Genomic DNA, 8,419 nt, shown 5'->3' with positions numbered 1-8,419 from the left:
TCAACAACAAATCCCTTGAGCAAAACAGACAATACATTCATCAAAAGCAAGTACTGATACCAAACAAAGTGTCAGGGCTGTCACAATTACAAGTCATTAGACCAGCACCTTTGGTCACAAAATCACATGGTCTGAACATGTTCCCATTGTGACGGATGTCTTTGTAGGTGCTTCCCAATGACATGTCAAGTCCGGACCGCATGCATGGCATGTTGAAAACCATAAATTGTAAAGGACAATCAAGACACTCCATATGCACTCTTGATAATATTTAATTGAAACTGTTCACAGCATTGTGCAAACTGGGGAAATACAGTAAATCAAACATTTTACAGCAAACAAACTCACCTAGACAGTAAACCTCACTGCAGTAGTTACGACTCAAAAAAAACAAACTGAAAAACAGACACTGCTGCATATCAATCATTGATATCTAGACGCTCCCGTCTGTCTGCCCACATATTTGCATCAACATCACAGCGTATGTCAGCTCTATCGATGCATCGGGGAAAGTATCTTCTGGAGTGTCGAATCCACCCTCTGCAGGACTCTGCTGTGATGTCATCACAAGCTGCATCCATAGCTGCTAGCAGGGTCATTTGGGTATGTGGATGCCTGTCATATACCTTCCACCTCCAGGAAGAGAAAAACTCCTCAATTGGATTCAGGAATGGACTGTAAGGAGGAAGAAACTCCATAAGCATCCTGTCGTGTGCTGCAAACCACTGCCTGACTACAGCAGAGTGATGGAAGCTTACATTATCCCAAACCACTACATACATTGTCCGATTGTCACCAGGATCATCCCTTCCATTTTGTGGGATCAGGTCCCTATGAAGAGCATCCAGAAAAGCCAACAGGTGTTGTGAATTGTATGCACCAATACGAGGAATATGGGTGTGAACACCATTCTCTGAGATTGCGGCACACATTGTAATATTCCCTCCTCGTTGGCCTGGGACATCAATGGTGGCTCTTTCTCCAATGTGATTCCGTCCACGCCGTCTGCCTTTTGCGAGATTGAATCCCGCTTCGTCAAGATATACAAACATGTGCAGGGGTTCCCTGGCCTCCAACTCCAGGATATGCTTTACAAAGGATGAGAATCAGACAGGTCTGTAATGGTGCATTTGGCAGAACAGATTGTACAGTTGGAATTGTACATAGGATTACAGTAACATGCATAAATGTAGGTTGAGTACATGGCCTAAACTGTTACAGTGAACAGAGGTACATATGCGAACATGTGTTACCTGTACATACTGGTGACGGAGCTCCTTCACTCGATCACTGTTCCGTTCAAATGGCACTCTGTACAATTGCTTCATGGACATTTCATTCCGTCTGAGGACTCTGTCTATGGTGGAAATTGATATTGACTGAATATTTCCGAAGATGGTGTCATCGTTTACGACAGTTCTTTGTATTTCTCTCAGTCTCAAAGCGTTGTTTGCAGCCACCATTGCACAAATTCTTTCCTCTTGCTGCGGAGTCATAAGTGGACCTCTTCCACCTCCTCTAGGTTGTCTGGCAGTCCTTTTTGAGATGCAGATGGGAAAACACACACATGTAAGCGCAAACATGCTTACAGTGATTGTCACAGGACTATCATTCAAAACTCCTTTCTTTACAGCATTACTGTATTGTACCACAGCACACTATGCCACACCTGGGCCAAGTCTGCGCTTCAGTTACAGTACGTCTATGTGTAAGGATCTGTAAGGTCATGTCCTAATGCAAGTCTCCTGTATGACTATGAAAGTGCAGAGCAAATTAGTTTGTGCTGCATACTGTAACTAGATTACGGTGTGCTCACCTGTTTTCCCGACGAAATGTCTGGATGATAGAACTTACAGTAGTTCTCCCAACATTTGGCTGCACCCTTCGACCAGCCTCGGCCATTGTGAGGCCATGGTTTATCACATGATCCACAAGTGTTGCCCTGATTTCGTCAGGAACGTGTCTATGTGGTTGGCCTCTTCTCACCCGGTTTTGTCCTCGTCCTCCACCGATCCTCACTCCTCTTCCACGAGGCTGACGTTCCATGTTCTGCTGTTTTGTAGATTCAGTATGCACCTCATGCCAATCCTGTCTGTTGGTTTACATTGCAGTATATATGTACTTGTGGAGTGGGGGATGCTGTGCCGCGGTTCACCTGTGACTGGGTAGGAGAGGCTTTTCATTGGTTGCAAGTAGGAGTGACACACACCAATTTTCATTAGTGTGAGATAAGGTTCACCTGAGACATGTAGTTTATGGAGATTTTCATGGGAACTCCTCCAAAATAGGGTTTTCAAAATGGGTGTATGAATCGTTTGACAAGCTGTTCAGCAATTTTGAGTGCACTGACACAAGCAATGCAATGAAGACTATTAGTTGTAAGGACAATGACTATTCAGCCGGTACAAGTATGAATAATTGTGACATTCATGATGAAAGAAAGGAGATAGTGATGAATAGGAAGTCAAACGTGACCATTCTTTAGATATTTGTACTCACTCAACTGCTTCATGTCCAAAGGCATTTGCCTTTGGACGCAGTGAACGTGAAACCGCCACAGGGTTGTGCCAAAACGACTACATGTTGTGGTGGTTGAACTAACTGTTGTGCAATGTTTAATTCTGTTGTGAGAAATGCACCAAAGCGACTGAGAAAAACTGTAAAGAATAAAAAAAGAGTTGGCAGAATTGCCCCCAAATTTAATGTACACATATGAGTTATTCAAGACCACCTTGAGCTGAAGAAGACTTTTATGTTCATCAGAAGTCATTTATATTTATATATGGTGATAGGACTTCATCCATGGCCCTCCTTGCCCTTCTGCCCCTTCTGGAGAGTCACATGTGGATAAAAAAGCAGCAAGACCCACTGTCACTAAGCTCGACTGTGCTGTGTATAAACTATTTCACAAAATTTCAGCTTCAGAGAGCCAACACAATCAGCACTGTATGAATACCATGCTAATTCATGTTACAGAGAAGCAAGATAATCTATACTGTAGGTACACTTCTGAACATTTCTACTACAGTAACAGCCATATTTGTTACCACTGGCCAGCACTATTAGCTAATAGTTTTATCCAAGTTGGCTATTATAAACAAGGTGATTGGCTGTTTGAGGAGAGGGCTGGACACCAGAATTCTCAAATACATTTCTCTCCTGGATTTTAAGAGTGTCATATTTCTTCCTTACAAGGTCTCTTTTCAATCTTAGCTTCACAAATAAACTCATTTAAAATGTGGTGACTTCCTTGTGAATAAGAGAACAGAAAAAAACATCTGGACATCTGCTGGAACAAAGTCGTCTGAATATTGACATTGCCACCATCAGAAAGTCCCTCTCCTTAGTATAGCCTGTTTCCTTGGAAACGTGCCCTGCTCTCTCTGTCAGTCTCCTGGCCTCTGTTCTAATCTCTTCAAGTCCTGTGAGATGCTGCTGATGCTGCAACACACAATAGTCTACTCTGTTTTTGGGCGATGTCTTCCTTTTTACTTATCTTGATTCACTGGGTTTTGCAAAAATGGAATATATCCCCATGCCCTTTGACGGCTCTAACGACTTAATACTCTCCTCGACTATTAGCTGTGATCCGTGGGTGAAGGGTTGGTCACACAGGAATGAATAAAATATATTCGTGACCTCCAAGGAGAGCGGAAAGGACTGTTTAAGCCTTTTATGATGAGACAGTTGAAAACATTATTACAGTACGAAAAGAATATTTTATCATTAGCAGTGTAGTTTTAAAAGGAAACATTTAGAGCATCGCAGACCTGTATCCGCACAACTCCTCCTCCTCTTCTCTCTGTCTTTTTTCCCCTTGAGATCTCAGTTCATAAAACAGTTTGATCAACAAAATCTCCTCTGCTGCTGCTGCCATAAACACAAATATTGTTCTGCAGATGCATCTTTCAGCCCCCGTGGGAGCTGCATGCATCTCAAACTGAGGTTGTGGCAGACGGGACTGAGGATGAATTTTGGTGAGGGGGGTTAGTTATGAAAATAGTACCAAACCAATTTAAAAAAAACTGTAAATGTATGCAGACAAGTTGGTATCTTCCACACAAACTAACAGCCTAACAGCTGCATCATGTTGGATAAACTCTCTGGCTTTGACACTTTACTATTAGCTCTGGTTGTAATGAATACATCTGACTTTTTATGAAAAATGGATACATCCACCATGACTTAAAAAATTTATTTGGAAAGTACCATTTCTGACATAGTAGTCCTTGCCACAACCTCGAAGTTTGACATATACAGACAAGAGCTAAGGCTCACACACTAGGTAAGTGTGTGAGCTTGGTTTTTAAGGTAGTCGTTCCATCTCAAATCATGAAATGTTTCTGCTTGGCCACCTGTGATATTCTTGAAAATGTTATGGTTTCAAATTTTGATACACACAATGATTGCTGTAAATTTTAGTTTCATATATGAAATACTTTTAAAGACACTTTTCTTTAAAAAAAAAAAAAAATTGCCCGTCCACCCACCTCCAGCTTGTTTTTTCTGTACACTTGTTTGAACGTGAGTATGAATAACTAAATATTAAAGCCTGAAATTTTCACTGATCTTTTTCACCATAAAATTGAATCCGGGTCAGTTTGGTGCAAATATACCCCGAAACAATTTCTCTGTGTGGGCTTGTTAGAATGGAAAAAGTTAAAATAAAATTAACGTAAATGAATAAATTGAAAAAGTCCTGTGAAGTCTCTTTCTTGAGCACACACTAGCACGGCTTGTGATAGCTTCTGTATTTCACAACACTGCAAAACAAAACATGCAGAATGCTCAATCACATACATGAAGAAAATGATATTTTTATTCAATGCTCATGCTGGCCGGCTAACCCACCCTAACCCTTGTGTTAGGGTGGGTTAGCCACATGAGTGCCACAGGCAAGCACAGATTAGGATCATAGTGCCATCTATATTTTATTGCATTTGGATTAGACTAATATCTACTAGTATTTTTGTTTAGTATAGTGGTTCAACTAAAGCTAGCCAGAACTTTTTTGGTGTATCTTTCCCAAACTCCAGGTCCTTTTATTTTAAGAAAGGCCAGTAAAATATTTCAGGCTTTTATCTTTAATGCTTTTTGAGATATTCATGTTTGAACATTGCCTCAGATTTCAAAGTTTAATAAAACTTGCTGGAAGTGGGTCGATGGAACATTTTTCAAAGAACTGTATCTAGAAGAGTATTTGATATATGAAGCTAAAATTTCACAGCAAACTTTGGACTAGAAAGTTTTCAGGAAAATCAGAGGTGGTCGAGCTGAAGGCCCACAGTCATACTGAATGACCCGAGGTGGATCAGTAATTCAGTATGACATTAAATGCTAAAAAATGGGAAAACTAAACTTAGAAGTCAAGCAGCTGAGCCCTAAGAGCACCTTTGAGTTCAACCAAATGACAACGAAAGGCACCAGGCTGTAAATTTATTTATTTTTGCAACAGTTGCATCTTTCAACACGGGAAACCACGGGCATGGACTCACTTTTATATCAAACCTCAAGTGAGCATTCAGATGGGGTGTGGGTGAGATTGTTGGAAATGGCTGACTGAATTGGAGCTTCATGCTTCCTGATTGTCCTTCAGCAATATTTGTCAGGACATTCATTTTATTAAGCACACGAGCAAAATACATAATTTTCCTAGAAATATATAATCTGTGCAGACTCGTGTTTTTTTTCTCAAATAAACTGAGTGAACCATCATATCAAAAAGAGCAAAGTCTCCTTGGTAAGAAGGTTACATACATTTTAAGCTCAACAGAAAAGCTCTGACAGCTCCAGATTAATGTTGTCCCCAAACTAACCGTCGGCTGACAGAAATAAGCAGGCTGAATCTATCCTGACCTCAGGAGTGCATATAATTTACAAACAAGCATAATCATACACACAGTGACAGCCAGGCTCACAGAAACACACACACATCATTAGAGACCCATTATCAACAAACACAAACAGATACATGGGGGAAGATTAAGAGACATGTACTGGACTATAAAAGATAGCATGTGATTGCACAAATTCCTCGACAAAGTGAAAAATAGTAGTCTCCATTCTGAGAGCTACTTTGATGTAGTTTTCATTTTCAGTCACAGAGGCAAAATTAAATAAACAGAAAATCTAACATTAACCATCCACCAGTGGAACCATCGAATTAAAGTAATGTTTTCAACCAAGTTGAAACTAGTACTAAATGAACTGGAAACTTCAGTTCCACAAGTGGCCACTTGAGGCTGGCTCAAAGAAAAGAGTCAACACCATTGTATAAAGGATGGACATAGCTACTGCGACATTAGTGATTACAGGCTGCTATTGGAAGACTCTTTAAAACTACAGCTATCGCTATCTGGTGGCCTGAAGACTACATCCATGTTTTATGTTACCCAGGCAACTGGGTTTCTTTAGGTTTGTGAATACATTTCAGCTCTCATCCAAAATGCTTGTTCAGTTCTAAAACCCAGTGGTGTTTTTTCAGTATTCAGCTGTTTAAAATAGAAAATAGAACTGCCTGTTCATTTTCTTCAGCATGTACACTGTTTTAAGTTTATGTTTTGCAAGTAAATTAACACCCTGTTTAATATCACATTGAATTAATTCATTTTCACTGCTATGCTGATGACACCCAGCTCTGTCCATGAAGCCAGATAACACACACCAATTAATTAAACTGCAGGAACGTCTTAAAGACATAAAGACCTGGATGGACAGACACTATCTCTACTTTTAAGATTAGGCTTAAAACTTTTCTTTTTGCTAAAGCATATAGATAGGACTGGACCAGGTGACCCTGAATCCTCCCTTAGTTATGCTGCAATAGACATAGGCTGCCGGGGATTCCCATGATGCATTGAGTTTTTCCTTTCCAGTCACCTTTCTCACTCACTATGTATTAATAGACCTCTCTGCATTGAATCATATCTGTTATTAATCTCTGTCTCTCTTCCACAGCATGTCTTTATCCTGTCTTCGTTCTCTCACCCCAACTGGTGGCTGCAGATGGCCCCGCCCCTTCCTGAGCCTGGTTCTGCCGGATGTTTCTTCCTGTTAAAAGGGAGTTTTTCCTTCCCCCTGTCACCAAAGTGCTTGCTCATAGGGGGTCATATGATTGTTGGGTTTTTCTCTGTATCTACTGTACAAATATAAAGCACCTTGAGGCGGCTGCTGTTGTGATTTGGCGCTACATAAATAAAATTTAATTGAATTACCGATTCATCTTGCTAACCAAACTAGCTTGCCATCGCTTGTGTAATCGCTTCCCAAGTCAACCATCTCAAACAAATATAGTATTTAAAAGAAAAAAGTTTAAACTGTGTATGATGCCAGTTTTTATTATAACCAGTATAAAGCTGAATGTATCTTGGAAATAGGAACAATTGTTTGAAATCAAACTTTTTTTCAGCATTCCCAAACTGATCTTATGGGCTAGAATATCCTTGATCCAAGGTACCAAATAAATAAATTAATAAATCGTGATTGAAGTCTACAACTGAGATCTTGTACCAGATGCATGTTGAATGTAGTCAGATGCATATGAAGAATGAAAAATACAGAGAGTGAGAGGGAGATAGAGTGTTATTGATTTGACAGTCATGAATCATGTCATTTGTTGCGATCGAGTCTTGTCAATAACCAACTGAAATCCGCTGCTGAGTACTAAATGCGATTTGCCCTGAGCATGTTGATCCTCTTCTGGTAAGACACTTGGGAAAACATGAATAAATAATAACAAAAATAAGGGATTTTTAAAACCGTGCCTGATCCAGTACTGACGAGCTAACCTTTATTACACTTACCACCAGGAATGTTTTAAAAAACAAAACAAAAAAACCCTTAACAACGTAAGGTCTGATATAATTTTAGATACCTGAATTCCTTAAAAAACAGTGTCTATATAAAATATCATAACTATACAATATAATAAACCCCCCCCCCCCCCAAAAAACAAGATTTCAACTCAGTAAGAAACAAGACGTCTCAAAGACACTGAATGAATACGTGCTTATTATTGTTGCAGCACTTCATCACTGTTAGCTGAGTACATGTTAATGAATAAAAATGTCCTACTAAACCTTGCATTCATTATGTGTGATGAATATGGATATATTCGGCGAGCATGCTCTATTACCAGATTCATGCATTAAGAGCCTCTTCCATCCCGGAGATCTGCACTGTCAAGTGATTTCCTGCTATATATGAGCTGAAACCCTCTGTTTATTCCAGTGTCTAAATCCAGTGAATAACTTGTTTTCTTTACACTGTTGTCCACCTGCACATACATGGAACCAGATAGTTTGGTGTTAGTCATGAAGTGATATTCCCAGCAGACCTAACCCGATTAGAAAACATATGAAGGAGTGGTAGTATCAAAAACTCCCTCAAGAAACTGTCCAGTCTGACTGCAGATATAAGT

At 39.9% G+C, this 8,419-nt stretch overlaps 1 long non-coding RNA gene across 1 annotated transcript; it reads right to left on the bottom strand.

The window, feature by feature from the left end:
* Positions 1 to 256: 256 nt before the first annotated feature.
* Positions 257 to 3,030, bottom strand: LOC147324647 (uncharacterized). The gene is made up of 2 exons (XR_015130544.1): positions 1,254 to 3,030; positions 257 to 1,088 (listed from the first exon to the last, which is right to left on the bottom strand). It is a non-coding gene; the product is annotated as an uncharacterized LOC147324647 (long non-coding RNA).
* Between the last annotated feature and the right edge of the window lie 5,389 nt (positions 3,031 to 8,419).

Source organism: Aulonocara sp. 'chitande type north' Nkhata Bay, linkage group LG7 (assembly GCF_057382095.1).
Source record: "Aulonocara sp. 'chitande type north' Nkhata Bay isolate Kocher_YH1m ecotype deep benthic linkage group LG7, A_spYH_male_GT1.1, whole genome shotgun sequence".
Lineage (NCBI taxonomy): Eukaryota > Metazoa > Chordata > Actinopteri > Cichliformes > Cichlidae > Aulonocara > Aulonocara sp. 'chitande type north' Nkhata Bay.
This window is presented reverse-complemented; position numbering and strand designations above follow the sequence as displayed.